The sequence below is a fragment of the Rhinopithecus bieti genome, unplaced genomic scaffold (assembly GCF_001698545.2).
Source record: "Rhinopithecus bieti isolate Rb0 unplaced genomic scaffold, ASM169854v2 scaffold_2349, whole genome shotgun sequence".
NCBI classification, from domain to species: domain Eukaryota; kingdom Metazoa; phylum Chordata; class Mammalia; order Primates; family Cercopithecidae; genus Rhinopithecus; species Rhinopithecus bieti.
Window position 1 is genome coordinate 1,644,043 of NW_016804051.1, and position 17,673 is coordinate 1,661,715.

The window sequence follows — 17,673 nt, forward strand, 5'->3', positions numbered from 1 at the left end:
GGGGATCATATGGAGGCTCTGACACATGGCTGTTTTTCCTTTTTCTGTGTCTTTGCATAGCTCTCTCTGCCTCCTTCTGCTTTTGTGTGTCAGTCAATACCATATTCACCTGTATTCTTACATATTGTTCTTCTTTATACTTTCTGCTTGCTCATATTACTTTCTATTATGCTATCTTACAACTTTGGTGTGTTGCGATATGTCGTATTTCTGCCTAACACATGTTGTCATGTTGACTTCAGTTTCTACTACTTAGCTGGCTTAGTCATTTGGTATTTTCAGTGAAAATTCTTGAGACAGGAAACCTGATGGGATTTAGTTTGACTTGTTATTTTGACTTGCACTCCAGGCCACCCTGTAGGTTGCTGGCCAGCTGATGACTTGGCTGTTTTTGAGTTAACTGCCAATTTCTTTCAGTCACCTGTGGCTTGAGGTGAAGGGAACAGGGTCCTGTGATCCATACAGGGGTTCCTCGTCAATTGGCGCTCTAGGTAAATCAGCTATTTTGAAGGGTCTTTCACAGCTCTCCAGAGAAGGTAGCAAATATAAACCAGAATTAAAATAATAACGGGTTTTTGATCATTTGCCATTTCTGAGTCTGTTTCTCCTCTGTGGAAATGAGATACTATCTAGTCTTGAGACTGCTTGGGGTAGGAACAAATCACCCCCAAATTTAGTGGCTTAGAAAAAGAAATTATTATTATTTTTCTTACGATGCTATGAATTGTTGGCTGGGCAGTCCTGCTTCATGGAGTGTCACTGTGGGATGTCTGGAAGGCCCCAAATGTCTTCACTCACATAGCTGGCAATTGGTACCGGCTGCAACCTGGGAGCCCTACTGGGGCTAGGGAGTGGGGCCCTTGATGCTCCTCTGTGTGGGCCTTTCCAGGTCACTTTTTGCGTTTCATGACAGCATGGTGTCTGGGTTTCATGGAGGAACAGTACAAGAAGACAAGCCCCAGTGTGCAAGCACGCATCAAACCTCCTCTGCATTATTCTTGCTAACATCCTATTGGTCACAGCTGGTCACAGGGCCAACCCAGCCTCCAAATGGATAGAAACTTACAAGTGTTTGCATCTGGGAGGCATGGTGCAGTGGGATTCCCCAAATAAGTCTGTCATGCAAATGTTATCACATTAAATGAGATAGTAGATGAAAAATGTTCTATGTTCTTTAATGCATATAATTAATGCTCAGTAAACATTTGCATAGTACTTCTGTTGAAGGACATTTTGATAGTTTTCTTTTCATCAAAATTAAAATGGTTACATTTCTGACAGTTTTTGTTGCCATATTTGGGAATTTCTTCATTCTTAAAAACTTTTTCAGGATTCTCAAAATTTCAATGTGGCCCAGCCTTCTCTCTTTCTCCAAGGGCCCCTAGTTCATGTCTCCCAGTAACTAAGACAACTACTGCAAAATAGTATTTCAGGTTAGGCATTCAATGGGCCCAGAATGAGATAGGTTAGCTCGGGAAAGCATCACAGAAGAGAAAGCCTTAGAAGTTCTCAGGCGAAGAGAAATAACCATGCCGTCAGTTCTGGAATCTCTTGATTTTGCAGAAGAGGAAACTGGAGCTTAGAAAGGAAAAGCTATCTGCCTAAAATCACCATCAGTGAGCAAGACAGAACTGGAACCACTTTCTTCCGATACATTCGTCCATTCACAAATATTTATTGAGTGTTAAGCGCCATATGAAGCTCCTTATATATGGGAGAAAGCAAAAGAGATATGTCCTCAACCTTGTGGCATTTACAGTCTAACCCAGGATAAAGATAGTAAATAAGTAAACTAGCCATCCAAAATTGTGGTAGACATTTTTAACAAACCCAGCAGAGCAGAATGATAGAGAATATTGTTGGAAACATGGAGAGTCAGGAAAGGGTTTTCTGATGATATAAAAGTTAAACTGCATCCCAAAGGGGAACTGAGAGGGCATCAGCCCTGAGAAGATCAGAACCACATCCCTGACAGAGGGAGCAATGTTTGTCAAGGTGCTGAGCCTGGAGCAATTTTTATGTGTTAGAGGAAATAAAAGGAAAAAAATTCCATTAGTGGAACCACTGAGAATGAAGAGGTGAGATGCACCTGACTAACTTGGAGAGATAGGAGGGATAAGAACCTGTAGGGCCTTTGGGGTCATGGAAAGAAATTTGAATTGTATTTTAGATAGAGTAGGAAGTCACTGAAGTATTTAAGAAAAAGAGCAACTTAATCCAATTTATATTTTTAAAAGGCTTACTCAACACATGCTGATTGAAAATCTATTTATTTGCCAAGGACTCTGCCAAGTGATATTGTAGCAGAAAAATAACATATGGCTCTGGAGAGGCATCTATAGCATAATAGATTGGAGAGTGTCGGGGGAAAGAAAGACACATCCATTAGTGACAACGTAAGTGTGGTAAGTTACACAACAGACTGTTTTCTGTGTTGCTCACAAAACCTTCCTCCATGAACCTGTCTGTGATCTCGCTGAAATGACAGCCTTAGCTGGCTGGTACCATGGAATGCAGTTTCCCAGACACAACCAATTCATCCAGGGTGGGACGCTGGTCCAAGGTAGAGCCACTATAGACCAGGAACACATTAGTATCTCCCTTAAACATTAGTTAAACAACACAGAGAATGTAATCATTAATGGTGATCACTGGGCCTTGAAGATGATAAAGCCATGAGGCCATTGTTTATGTTGGACACTGTACAATCAGAGGGGGCTGGTCAGCTAAAAGAAGAATCAGAAAGGAGGCAGACAGAAAGCAGATGAGAAACAGATCACAATATTTGAAAGGCATATTTAAAAATATAGATTCCTAAGGGGCTTCCCAGTTCCAATATTTGCAACTCTGGACTCATTTTAGTCTTTGCCTGTGAAATTTCTTGCCACACCCTTAAGGGATATTGGTGTCTCTCCCTGCCTCCCCATACTTGAGATGGGTCTACAAAGATTCGTAGGTTTTTCACGGTCAGAGAAGCAGCAGAAGGGTATTCCAGGTGAAAACAATAGTCTATTTAAAAGGACAGAAGCATAAGCATTCTAAAGGCGAGCTACTTCAGAAGGTGTTTTCAGTAAACACTGTATGAGATGTTGGCCAGGAATAAGCAGACCATAGGCTTGATGATTGAAGCTTAGTGAAGGGAAGTTGAAAAGCTATTTGGAATGAAATCTCCACTTACAGGTCAAATAGTTGATGGTGATGGAAAAAGTATACCTTACTGAATTCTTTAAATAATATAATATTCCCGTGGACAATTGTCAGCACCAAACACACTACCTGGCATTTAGTAGGTATTCAGTAAATATTCGAGGTGTGCATATTGTCTTTCTTTTTCATTTCCTCCAGTTCACAGTCAGTAGTAAACAAGGGCAAATTACAAATTGAGATCCAAGTTGGGTTAAATACATAAGTAAGCACTGAAACATGCAGGAGTATTTGCAATAAGAAGCTCAAGTTCTATTCCATCATGAATAATAAGCTGAATTCCAGTTGGCCAATCTCCATTCCTTCCCAAAAGTATTGAACTGGTAACCTGCTCACCCTCATTCCTCTTGGAATTTACAGATGTGTGCTGGACAGTGTGGGAAAGGGTGTTTAACAGCAGCAATTCGTTTATTCCTGGGGTAAACAGTAGAACTTTAAGGATAATTGCAGCAAGAAATTTGTTTCCTATTGCAGTGTGAATAACCTACAGGCAGCCAACTGGCTGCTTGCCCTACAAATCCCAAAAAGGACATTGGCAACTATTTTGCATTTGTGCCTAGTAGGGATTTGCAGATGCACAGTGGGGAGAGGAGAAAAGATGGGCTGTGTTTTTACCTATGTTTGCAAAGCCAAGGATGGTTTTCTAGGACAAGTTAATTCAGAAGTGGGAAATTTGGGTCTGTGTAAGGGGAGAGCTTGCTTCTCTTTAAGATGGAAGCTGCAGCCCAAGTGCCAGTTGGCATCTCCTGAGTCTGCTATAGGGCCAACACACAAGCAGGCAGCAGTCACTTAATCCCTTTGACTTTGCTGTTTCCTGTCTATGACTGTACTAAGCTTGTTGAAGCCTGAAGCAACATGTGACTATGAGACTGTGGGCAGCCAGGAACCAGTCTTCCACCACCTTGGGCAAACTGACTGTACCACCCTCTACAATTTGCTTCCTAGCCAAGGTTGGCTATTTCCCCAAATTTCTCTTTCAGGTGTGGCAGTATAGAGACCATTATTATTGTTGTTGCTGCGTTTTATAAGAACATAGACACAATGGTTTCCAGCTTGCTTTTGTACATAGTTTCCCTAAATATGTTACTATCTCCAGTTCAGGCTTCAGTTTGAAATGTTATTGCAGGCAGCAGCAATGTCACATATTTTTATGGCATTTTCTTTTATGATCGTTGTGTAATTACACTTTAATATTTAGGTGTGGACATTAAGGAAAGAGTTATTTCTGCCATATAGAGGGGAAAAAAATTACTAGGAAAATACCTAAAAAGTTAACTTTGTAGTTGATATTGGAGATAGTGATTTCTATGATTATAGATCACTTAATCTTTCCATGCAAATGGGAGAAGTGCAGTCTTGCTTTATTAATTGCTAATGATTTTCCCATATAAACTCAGAGCACCTCAAAAGTGGTTACTGTACCTTATGTGTATCTCTTGCCTCCTCATTGATTTCCCTGCATCCTGGATGGATTTTGTTTGTTTGTTTGTTTGTTTGTTTCAGTTTCATGAAGTTCTGCTCTGATCTTGGTTATTTGCTTTCATCTGCTGGGTTTCAGTTTGTTTGTTCTTGTTTCTCTAGTTTCTTGAGGTGTGACCTTAGAATTCAAGTTTGTGCTTTTCAGTCTTTTGATGTAAGCATTTAAAGCTATGAACTTTCCTCTTAGCACTGCCTTTGCTGTATCCAAGAGGTTTAGGTTTTTCCCTTATTGTCATTCAGTTCAAACAATTTCTTAAATTTCCATTTTGATTTCGTTTTTGACCCAGTGCTCATTCAGGAGCAGGTTATTTCATTTCCATGTATTTGGATGGTTTTGAAGGTTCCTTTTGGAGTTGATTTCCAGTTTTATTCCATGGTGTTGTGAGAGAGTGCTTGATATAATTTCAATTTTCTTAAATTTATTTAGGCTCATTTTATGGGCTATCATATGGTCTATCGTGGAGAAAGTTCCATGTGTTGTTGCATAGAATGTGTATTCTCTGGTTGTTGGATGGAATGTTCTGTGTATATCTGTTAAGTCCATTTGTTCCAAGGTATAATTTAAATTCATGATTTCTTTGTTGACTTTTCTGCCTTGATGACCTGTGTAGTGCTGCCAGTGAAGCACTGAAGTCCCCCATTATTTTGTGTTGCTGTCTATCTCATTTCTTAGGTCTATTAGCAATTGTTTTATAAATGTGAGAGATCCAGTGTTAGGTGCATATATGTTTAGGATTATAAGAGTTTTCTGTTACACAAGGCCTTTTACCCTTATATAATGTCCCTCTTTGCCTCTTTTAACCACTGTTGCTTTAAAGTTTGTTTTGTCTGATATAGGAATAGTTACTCCTGCTTGCTTTTTGTGTCCATTTGGATGAAATGCCTTTTTCCACCCTTTTACTTTGAGTTTACGTGAGTCCTTATGTGTTAGGTGAGTCTCCTGAAGGCAGCAGATGGTTGGTTGGTGAGTCCTTGTCCATTCTGCAGTTCTGTATCTTTTAAGTGGAACATTTAGGGCATTTACATTCAATGTTAGTATTGCGATGTGAGGTACCATTGCAGTCATTGTACTATTTGTTGCCTGTGTACTTCGGTGTTTTGTTTTCATTTTGCTTTTAACTTGTATTTTTGTTTTACAGGGTCTGTATGATTTATACTTTAAAGAGGTTCTGTTTTCATGGCCTTCCAGGATTTGTTTCAAGATTTAGAGCTCTTTTTAGCAGTTGTTGTAGTGGTGGCTTGGTAGTGGTGAATTCTCTCAGCATTTGTTTGTCTGAAAAAGACTGTATCTTTCCTTCATATATGATGCTTAGTTTCACTGGATACAAAATTCTTGGCTGATAACTGTTTTATTTGAAGAGGCTGAGGATACAGCCCCAGTAACTTCTAGCTTATAGAGTTTCTGCTGAGAAATCTGCTCTTAATCTGTTAGGTTTTCCTTTATAGGTTACCTGATGCTTCTGTCTCAGTACTTAAGATTTTTATATTTGTCTTAACTTTGGATAACCTGATGACAATGTGCCTGGGCACATTGCAATGAATATCCCAGATGTTCTTTGTGCTTCTTGTATTTGGATGTCTACATCTCTAGAAAGGCCAGGGAAGTATTCCTCAATTATTCTCACACATATGTTTTCCAAACCTTTAGATTTCTCTTCTTCCTTAGGAACACTGATTGTTCTTAGGTTTGGTCGTTTAACATAACCCCAGACTTCTTGGAAGATTTGTTCATATTTTCTTATCCTTTTTTCTTTGGGTTTGTTGGATTGGGTTAACTGGAAGACCTTGTCTTTGAGCTCTGAATTTCTTTCTCCTACTTGTTCACTTCTATTGCTGAGAATTTCCAGGGCATTTTACATTTCTATAAGAGTGTCCTATGTTTCTTGAATTTTTGATTATTTTTTTCTTTAAGCTATCTATTTCCTTTAATATTTCTCCCTTCATTTCTTGTATCATTTTTTTTAAAGATTTCCTTGCATTGTGCTTCACCTTTCTCTGGTGCCTCCCTGATTAGCTTAATAACTAACCTCCTGAATTCTTTTCAGGTAAAAGAGGATTTCTTTTTTGTTTGGACCCATTGCTGGTGAACTAGTGTGACTTTTCGGGGTGTTATAGAGTCTTTTTCCATATTACCAGAGTTGGTTTTCTGGTTCCTTCTCATTTGGGTAGGCTCGTCAGAGGGAAGGTCTAGGGCTTAAGCCTATTCAGATTCTTTTGTCCCACGGAGTGTTCTCTTGATGTAGTTTTCTCCCACTTTTCTTGGATGTGGCTTCCTGTGAGCTGAACTCAGTGACTGTTGTCTCTCTTCTGGGTCTAGCCACCCAGTGAGTCTAATCAGCTCCAGGCTGGTACTGGGGGTTGTCTGCACAGAGTCCTGTGATGTGAACCATCTATGGGCCTCTCAGCTGTGGATACTAGCACTTGTTCTGTTGGAGGTGGCAGTGAGGTGAAAGGGACTCTGTGAGGGTTCTTGGCTTTGGTGGTTTGATGCTCTATTTTCATGCTGGCTGGCCTTCTGCCAGGAGGTAGCACTTTCCAGAGAGCATCATCTCTGGTAGTGTGGAGAGGAACCAGTGGTGGGCAGGGATCTAGAACTCCCAAAATTGTATACCCATTGTCTTTAGCTAACAGGGTGGGTAAGGAAGGACCATCAGGTGGGGGCAGGGCCATGCGTGTCAGAGCTCACACTCTCCTTGGGAGGGTCTTACTGCGGCTACTTTGAGGGATGGGGTGAGGTTCCTAGGTCAATGTAGTGGTGTACCTAGGAGGATTATGGCTGCTTCTGCTGAGTCATGCAGTTTGTCAGGGAAGTGAAGGAAAGCCAGCAGTCACAGGTCTTACTCAGCTCCCACACAAACTGAAGGGCTGGTCTCACTCCCACTGTGTCCCCATTAACAGCCCTGAGTCTGTTTCCAGGCAGTGGGCAAGCTGGGATTGAGAACTTATCCCGGGCTACCCATCTCCCAGCTGCAAAATAAAAGGGCTTGGTTCTTCCCCTGCCTGTGGAGTCTGCACACCAGATTCATGCCTTCCCCCAAATTCTGGCTAGAGGGTTTCTCGCCCTGTTCAAGAGCATTTTCTCTTTGTCACAATTTGTTCTGTCCAAATGTGGACAGATCAAGATTGGTAGCCCTTGTGTCCAAGGCAGAAAGGGCCTTGTAACACTGGTGGCCAAAGCAGAGAGGGCCTAACCAGAGCTGTGGATGGTGGTGAATAAAAGTTCCTCTAGGGAACTCTGAGTGGTCTTATTGTAGAAGTGATTGGTGAGGGTGTGCATGTACAGGAAGAAAACAAATTAATACTTGTGAAGACATTTATAGCACAAATGTATCAGAGAAAAATAAAGGAGTAAAGGAAGAGGAAAGAGGTGGCAAAAAGATGTTGAATCAAGAGAATAAAGCTTGCCTTTCTGTGCCTGGCTTATTTCACTTCATATAATGTTGAGTTCCATTCATGTTGTTGCAAATGACAGGATCTCATTCTTTTTATGGCTGAGTAGTACTCCATTGTGTATATGTACCATATTTTCTTTATCCATTCATCTGTTAATGAACACTTAGGTTGTTCTCCAATATTGGATATTGTGAACAGTGCTGCAACAAGCATAGGATCTCAAAATCAAAACAACCGAACTCATAGAAATAGAGAATAGAAGGATGTTTGCCAGAGGCTGGGAAGGGTAGTGTGGTGGTTGGGAGGAGGTAGAAATGGTTAATGGGTACCAAAAAAAAAAAAAAAAGAGTGAATAACACCTACTATTCAGAACAGGTTGACTATAGTCAAAAATGATTTCATTGTATATTTAAAAATAACTAAAAGAGTATAATTGGATTGTTTGCAACACAAAGGATAAATGCTTGAGGGAATGAATATTCGGTTCTCTATGATTACCATATGATTGCATGATTACTACACGTTGCATGCCTGAATCAAAATATCTCATGTACCTCATAAGTATATATACCTACTATGTACCCACAAATATATATATATGAAAGAAAACAGAATAGAGCCTGCAAATTGCAAAGAAAAAGAGGAAAGACTTTTAAGAAGAAGGGTGTGGTGAAGGAAGATCAGAACAGAGAAATCGCCTTGAGATTTATTTAGAGTGAGGTCGCTGATGACCTTGGAAGGGACAGTGTTGATGGAGTGTTGGGGGATGGAAACCAGAGAACATAGTGTGAGAGGGGTTTCTGAAAAAGTGAGAAAGTCAGAACAGTACATTGGGGTTGAAAGATCTTTAAATCTTCTGATGGCCTATGAACGATGCCAAAGGCAAAAATTCTTGCCTGCCATGAAACTGTTGGACAACATGTTCTTTTTTCAGATTGCTGTTCTCAGAAAGCCCAGGGCAATCAGATCTCAGCCAGAAGTGTTGAGGGTCAGGACTGAGATCAACATCTTGGGAGGTGAGGTTGAGGGAACAGGGGTGTTGTGCGCTAACACTCTTGGCAGTGTGAGTGGGCAGGAGTCCATCCTCAGGGATGGTCCTTCTTGGCCTGCCCCGCTGTTATTGTTAGCTTCTCATTTCCAGGAGTACTAAATCTATAACAAAGTATTAAAACTGATGTTTGGGATATGATCTAATTAATTCATTTTGCTTTATCTGAATACAATGTTAGAAGAAATCTTGGCTTTGAACTTTTACGTCTTGGGCTATGTCATGGTACCAGGACAGCACACTGAAATTTAGAAGGGCTGAGCCTACACTGGACACAAACGCCTGGTGGGGAAGGTAGGCATCAGTTCGAGTGAAGTTTACTAGCAGGACTCGGGCCATAGATGCAGTCAATGCAGGTTTGGGTTATAGCTGGGACAGGTAGGAATCAACTATTCCGGCCAGGGATGCTGCAGATGAAAAAGCTACCTGGAAATTTTCGTTAATAACAACACAGGGAGCATGTTGCTCAGACACTGGCTAAGAGCTAGGTCTCTTTAATCTGTATGCAGCCTAGGTTTTCATGGCTAATTCTGTCCTAGGTGCAGAGGGTGCTTTCTCTCCCCAACCCAGAATTAATGACTGTATTTGTTCTTTTGGTAAAGTTAGCATACCTTGGGGTTCTCAAGTACTTTGCCACATAAGTAAGGCTCATCTTTCCAGAGTCCCTAGTTTTCTGTTCATTGAAATCTTCCTTCTCTGGAGAACCATATGACATTTGAAAACGTCATGAAAGGTAAACAGAGAGATCTCCATCTTGGGTTTTGCTAATATCTTGATCTTAGTTCTGGTAGAGTAGCAGTGAGGGAATTCTCACAAATGTCAGTCATATGGAAGATTCCAGGCCTGATCTTTGAATCCTGTGCTTTCTAGTGTATCTTAAATATTTCTTCCATAGTCTGGCATCTTGAATAAGATAGACATTATGCTCTTCAACTTTGCCAATGTGATCCAGGTCTCATGCTTGAGTATAATACTAAATCGAGTTCAGAATAGTAATTAAATGTTGAGTCTACTCATGACTTATAATTTTAAGTTACAGGAATTAAGGGGTTGACCCATCTCTTCTTGGAGGAGTAAGGGAGGTACCATTCTCAAATGGTTTCTTTCTGTTTTGTAAATGCTCTTTTTCACCTGAAAGGGCATTTGTTGGTTGGGCCTGACTACACAGCTAGTGCTGGGAATCATAAGTAGACAAAGGAAGAATCTTTCAAATGTGGAAATAAAGTGACAGCCTAAAACTAGTTATCTTAGATTTCTTAGATATTAAAGAAAAACAGAAAAAATTAGGAGTTTGTGCATTAGGGGAAAGCCTGTAACCTTGAGTGGTTTTCCCATAACACTAATGATAATAAATCGTATTTATTTAGTACTTACTATGTGTCTCATACTAAGGATGTTATGTGCCATTCGTTTCCTACAACAACATTATCATTCTATTTTACAGACAAATCAAATGGAGCTAGAAAACTGCAAATATCATAACGCGAAGAAGTAGAGAGCAGGAGTTAAACTTAGATCTTTCTGTTCTCAGCTCTTCTCTTCTTTCCAATATAAAGCACATCTGGAAAGGAGATTTACTTTGTGTGGAAAAGAAAACTCTTCTTAAAATGGAAATAGGGTAAAACCTAGGCCTGGCTATTGGTAAAGTTTTATTAGAGGTAAGGGAGACTTCAAAGGCAATATGATTCTATCCTCTAACTTTTTAATTGAGGAAGCTGAGATCCAGAGATGGTGTCTTGCTTGTGGTCCTGAAGAAAGTCTACTGTCTCCAGCAATTGTGAAAGGATGACTCTTGTCTGCCAGTTATTGGCTAGCCTAGGCAAAATCTTCTCCATCAACTTCAGATCCCCAGCTGGGCTGTCCCTGAGGCTCCCCAATGTTTATATGGTGTTTCAGATTTCAGGCCACCTGAAATGACAAAAAACCAAGAATTTAAGGCACAACTGGGCAGTAAGATAAGAACGTGCAACTAGATGTCCTATGTGTCTATGCAATTCTGGCCAAGTGTGCATACTCTCAGGAAGAACCTGTAGTTAAGTTCAGAACAGCAGTCGGCAAATGGGAATTCTCCTTAAGGTAAAAGGGTTCCTGACTGAAAGATTTTGTCTATCCCTCTGCAAAGTCAGAGAGGCCACCTGTAATGAGGAAACGTTGCTCCAAGAAGGTATGGCTGCAACTTGTATGAAAGTATCCAGGGTCACGTATAGACTGTAAGTACCTAATTATCCTCTAGACCTGTGCAGTCCAAGATAAGTGTCATCAATTAAAATTAAATGGATATCAATTAAAATTAAATCTAATTAAAATTCAATTGTGTTGCAATAGTCACCTTTCAAGTGTTCAACAACCACATGTAGCTAGTGGCTATCATTTTAGATAAGGCAGAAGTAGAATATTATGATCATCACAGAAAATTTTATTCAACAGTGATGCTCTAGTCTGTGCAAATGTTCATGACTAGAAGTGAGACTTTATTCAAGAAGAGTCTTCTTTGAGAAGAGCTTCATAGAGGAGGTGGCAACTGAGATGACTTGCAAAACAATTCAAAATTAGTCATGTAAATGTTGGGGTGAATTATGGCAAGAGTCAGAAACTGGCAAAAGCATCCTAGACCAGGACATTGAAATTACCTTGTAGAATTTTAGTAATTTTGCAACTGAAGATGCATGAAGGACCATGATAGGAAATATGACTAAATAGATGACCTGGTGAGTTATTAAAGAATCTTGCATATTGTTATAAGGAGTTTGAATTTTCATCCTAAGTATGAAGGGGAATTATTCAAGGATTCTCTGTAGAGTTAGCTTGGAAATGACTTGGCCAAATTTTGCAAAAGTTACTCTTGAAAATGTGTGAGAATTAGGATGAAAGGGGATAATTTGGGAGAAAATAAAGAAAAAGTAGGCTGAAAAACTATTGCATTTACACCCATGTTTATTGCAGCACTGTTCACAATAGCAAAGATGTAGAATCAACCAAAGTGTTCATCAAAGATGATTGTGCAAAGAAAATGTGATCTATCTATCTATCTATCTATCTATCTATCTATCTATCACCCAACAGAATACTATTTGGCCATAAAAAAATGAAATCATGTCATTTACAGCAATACAGATGGAACTGGACATTATTATGTTGAGTTAAATAAGCCAGATATAGAAAGGCAAATATTACAAATTCTCACTCATCTGTGGGAGCTTAAAAATTGATCTCATGGAGGTAGAGAGTATAATAATAGGTATTCCTGCAGGGATCTCCATAAGCAATTTCTTAGGCTTATTACCATGGGTAACCAATTTAAGAACATTTATACCAAACACTCACATCTTCATTGACACAGAAGGAAGACTTGCGGAGAGTCTGAAAGATGTATTTTCTCAAGCCATGTATCTGACCAATATGAAGCTTTAGCCACTTGGCTCTTCCAAAATTAAGTGATAAAGAGATGAGTAACCTGTTCTGCAATTATACAGGCAGTAGGAAAAATAGAAAATAAAACAAGACATAAGTAACCTGATTTTTGTCATCAAGATGTTAACCAAGAACTTCCAAAACATGCTTATGTAACATAATAATTAGAAATAACAAAAACATGGTAATTGCCTGAATACCTGATATATTCGCTATTGTGTTAGTTCTCATTCTGCTAGTAAAGATATACCTGAGACTGGGTAATTTATAAAGGAAAGAGATTTAATTGACTCTCAGTTTAGCATGGCTGAGGAGGCCTCAGGAAACTTACAATCATGGTGGAAGGGGAAGCAAACACATCCTTCTTCACAAGGCAGCAAGAAGGAGAATGAATGCTCAGGGAAGGAGGAGGCCCCTTATAAAACCATCAGATCTTGTGAGAACTAACTCACTATCATGAGAACAGTATGGGGGAAACCACCCCCAAGATTCAGTTATCTCCATCTGGTTCCTCCCATAACACATGGGAATTCTGGCAACTACCATTCTAGATGAGGTTTGGGGGGAGACACAGTCAAATCATATCAATTATTATTATTATTATTTTAAGTTTTCACTATGTATGGGAGACCAGGCACTGTGCTAAACTCTAAAGTGCTTTGTACATTTGTTTTCTAAGTATTATTAGCTCTATAAAAAATGGAGAAAGCTGAGAACGAAAGGGTAAAAGCATACTTAATTTATCCACGTATTCAGTAAAGGAAAAACCCAGGCTCTGAATACCAGCTGCCTCACCCCAAAGCACTTGCGTGTGACTTCTATATTCTTCCTAATTTCATGTACTCCTCATGAGAATCCTGAAGATAAGTATCGTTAGAACCACTTTGCAAATCATGAACCAAAGCTCTGATAAGTTAAAAAAATTGTCCAGTGTCACACACCTCATAAATAGCTGAACTGACTTTCCAATTTAGGTCATTGATTCAAGGTCCTTTCTCTTTCTGCTGTTCTCCTGGCTTCTAGTGTTTCATCCTCAGGAACTGTCATAGACTTTATTGATAGTGAGGAGAATTAGAGAAATCCAAGGCTAATCAGGACCCAGAAAATGATCACATCCTTCTGCCTGGTGCCTGGCAAGACAGGAACTCTACCTGCTTGGTATCAAGCTGAAGAGTGTTCTTTGATAAATAGCTTTGATATTACTACATTATAATAGTCGTACATGCTTATTGAAGAAAACCTGGAGGATAGAGAAATAACTTCAAATATGCAAAATTTTATTTATTAATATTCTTCTTAAAAGGAAATATATCTTTTGCTTATAGCACTTCTCATATAAAATGACATTTCTCATATCTTTAAGTATTTTCTACATTGTGATTTTAAAACAGCTTTGAGTACCATTGAATGATAAACCATAATGTATTGAAGCAATTTGGATTTTTGCCAATTATGTTATCATCCTTAGCTAATGTCTATGGTTATTTCCTTACGACCAACTCCAACAAATTGAATTTCGAGTCAGGGGCAGTAGAATTTTATTATTTTTTATATATATAGTGCCACATTGCCTTTCAAAAAATGTATGCCACTTGGTGCTCCTACCAATAGGGTGTGAATATATTCATTTTCTGTATTCTTGCCAATTCAGTTGGCAAAAATGGCATCTCTTTGCTGTTTGAAATAAGATTTTGGTTTCAACTGTGGAAGGCTGAATCATGCTTCACCGGCCCCCTCCCCTCGCAAAAAAAAAAAAAAAAGCAAAACTGGTTATGTCCCTAATCTCTGGAATTGTGGATATGTACTTTAATGACCAGTGATGATGACTTATTGTTGATGCTTTGTTGGCCTGCATAAATGTCTTCCTTTTAGAAGTGTCTGCTCATATCCTTTGCCCACTTTTTGATAGGGTTGTTTTTCAGGGGGGGGGGGTGGGGGGGGGGGGGGGGGTGGTAAGTTGGTTTAATTTCCTTGTAATTCCTGATATTAGCCTTTGTCAGATGGATAGATTGCAAAAATTTTCCCCATTCTGTAGGTTGCCTGTTCACTCTGATGATACTTCCTTTTGCTGTGCAGAAGCTCTTTAGTTTAATTAGATATCCTTTGTTAATTTTGGCTTTTGTTGCCATTGCTTTTGGTGTTTTAGTCATGAAGACTTTGCTCATGCCTATGTCCTGAATGGTATTGCCTAGGTTTTCTTCTAAGGTTTTTATGGTTTTAGGTCTTATGTTTAAGTCTTTAATCCATCTGGAGTTTTATTTTTTTATTTTTTTATTTTAATTTTTTTTTTGTATAAGGTGTAAGGAAGGGGTCCAGTTTCAGTTTTCTGCATATGGCTGGCCAGTTTTTCCAGCACCGTTTATTAATTAGGGAATTCTTTCCCTATTGCTTGTTTTTGTCAGATTTGTTAAAGATCAGATGATTGTAGATGTGTGGCGTTATTTCTGAGGGCTCTGTGCTGTTCCATTGGTCTACATATTTTTTTGGTACCAGTACCATGCTATTTTGGTTACTGTAGGATTATAAATCATTCTACTCTAAAGACCCATACACATGTATGTTTATTGCAGCACTATTCACAATAGCAAAGACTTGGAACCAACCCAAATGCTCATCAATAGTAGACTGGATAAAGAAAATGTGGCACATATATACCATGGAATACTAAGCAGCCATAAAAAAGGATGAGTTCATGTCCTTTGCAGGAATGTGGATGAATCTGGAAACCATCATCCTCAGCAAACTAACACATGAACAGAAAACCAAACACCGCATGTTCTCACTCATAACTGGGAGCTGAACAATGAGAACACATGAACACAGGGAGGGGAATATCACACATTGGGGCCTGTCAGGGGGTGGGGGGCTAGGGGAGGGATAGCATTAGGAGAAATACTTAATGTAGATGATAGGTTGATGGGTGTAGCAAACCACCATGGCATGTGTATACCTATGTAACAAACAGGCATGTTTTGCACATGTATCCCAGAACTTGAAGTATAATAATAATAATAATAATAAAGAATATGTTACTTTATATAGTAAAAAGGACTTTATAGATGTGATTGAATTAAGGATTTTGAGATGGGAAGGTTATCCTGGATTACCTTGGTGGGCCCAATGTAATTCTAGAGTCCTTATAAGGGGAAAACAGGAGGGCAAGAGTTATAGAGAGAAGATGTGAGGATGTAAGCAGAGGTCAGAGATGAGAGAAGATACTATGCTGTTGCAATTGGAGGAAGGGGCCATGAACCAAGGAATGTGGGCATCCTCTAGATACTGGAAAAGGCAAACCACAGATTCCCAAAAAACCTCCAGAATGAACAAATCTGTATTAGTCCATTTTCATGATGCTAATAAAGGCATACCCAAGACTGGTTAATCTATACAGGAAAAGGGTTTAATGGACTTACAGTTTCAGGTGGCTGGGGAGGCCTCACAACCATGGTGGAAGGCAAGGAAGAGCAAGTCATGTCTCCTTGCAGCAGGCAAAGAAAGAGTTTGTGCAGGGAAACTCCCCCTTATAAAACCATCAAATCTCGTGAGACTTATTCACCATCACGAGAACAGCACAGGAAAGACCCACCCTAATGATGCAATTACCTCCCATTGGGTCCCTCCCACAACATGTGGGAATTGTGGAAGCTACAATTCAAGATGAGATTTGGGTGGGGAAATAGCAAAACCATATCAACATTCTTGCAGACCCATTTTAGATTCTGACTTCCAGAACTCTAAGATAATACATTTATGCTCTTTTAATCCACTGTGTTTGTGGTAACTTGCTCCAGCATTTTTTCTTCTTTTTATGTTTGTTTTCCCCTTCACCCTTAGCTTATTTTTTATATTGCTCATCTTACTTTTTACCTATGGCTTTTTAAAGGCTCTTTCTATATTAAGAATATTAACCATTCTTCAGTCACATGTTGCCAATATTTTCTCCAATTGTTTGTCTTATAACTTTTTTCAGTCTTTTCTGTGTAGTCTTTTCTTCCCCCCATAGGATATAGTAATAAGAATCATTATAACGTGTAGTATCAGAAAGTCCTGGACTTGAGTTTCAGCTCTAATTTTGGACAAGTTGTTTTACCTCCCTGAGCTTTAACTTTCATATATGGACATTTGGAAAATAATAATATCAGCCTTATAAAGATAATTGTAATGATTAAATGAAAAATGCATGTAAATAATTATCATTGTGTTTCATATTTAGTAAGTAATCAATGCATATTAGATATTCATTTTACTATTATTTTCCTGTCATCTTTTATTTTCTGGTTTCTTCCCCTTGAAATTAATTTTTTATCTACACAGTAGTACATGTTTACAGGGTACATGTGATATTTTGATGCAAGCATACAATGTATCATGATTAAATCAGGTTAATTGGGTTATGCATCGCCTCAAGCATTTATTATTTCTTTGTGTTGAGAACATTCCAAAACTTCTTCTCTAGCTATATTGAAATACACAATACATTATTGATAAATATAGTTGTCCTACTGTGCTATTAAATGCCAGAACTTATTCCTTCCATCTAATTGCCGATTAGATAGAAGGTACCGATTAACCAACCTCTCTTCATCCCTTCTCCCACCTACCCTTATCAGCCTCTCATGATCACCATTCACTCATTATCTCCATGAAATCAACATTTTTAGCTTCTATATATGAGTGAGAACATGTAGTATTTGTCTTTCTGTACCTGGATTATTTCACTCATGATAATGTCCTTAATTTCCATCCATGACGCTGCAAATGACAAGATTTCATTATTTCTTATGCTGACTAATATGGTTTCTTTCTCTGCTAAAGGACCTGAGGTAGGAAGCTTTCCATTTTATCTTGGATCCATTCAATGGCTCCAAATTTCATGTATTTAGGAGCTTACCTTTTTCAGTCTAAATCAAATTATTCCCAGTACTAACTACTGCCATTTTCTTATCTCTCAGACATTAAAGGAGAAGAGCAAGTCACCCTTATTTTCATTGTGACCCGTGATGACCTTGATGGCTTGTCATTGTAAGTTAGCTGGAAAGCCTGGTTGCTGATGGAGGCTCTGCTCTTTCACTGTTGAATTGGTGGAGGAGGAAGAAAGAGCCAAAAGGAAGTCTTTCCCCATCATTCTCTCAATTGAT

General features: G+C 39.0%; 1 long non-coding RNA gene across 1 annotated transcript; it reads right to left on the bottom strand.

The window, feature by feature from the left end:
* Positions 1–10,882: 10,882 nt before the first annotated feature.
* LOC108522944 (uncharacterized) lies at positions 10,883–13,622 on the bottom strand. Its single transcript, XR_001883649.1, has 3 exons — positions 13,477–13,622; positions 12,449–12,583; positions 10,883–11,032 (listed from the first exon to the last, which is right to left on the bottom strand). It is a non-coding gene; the product is annotated as an uncharacterized LOC108522944 (long non-coding RNA).
* Positions 13,623–17,673: the final 4,051 nt, after the last annotated feature.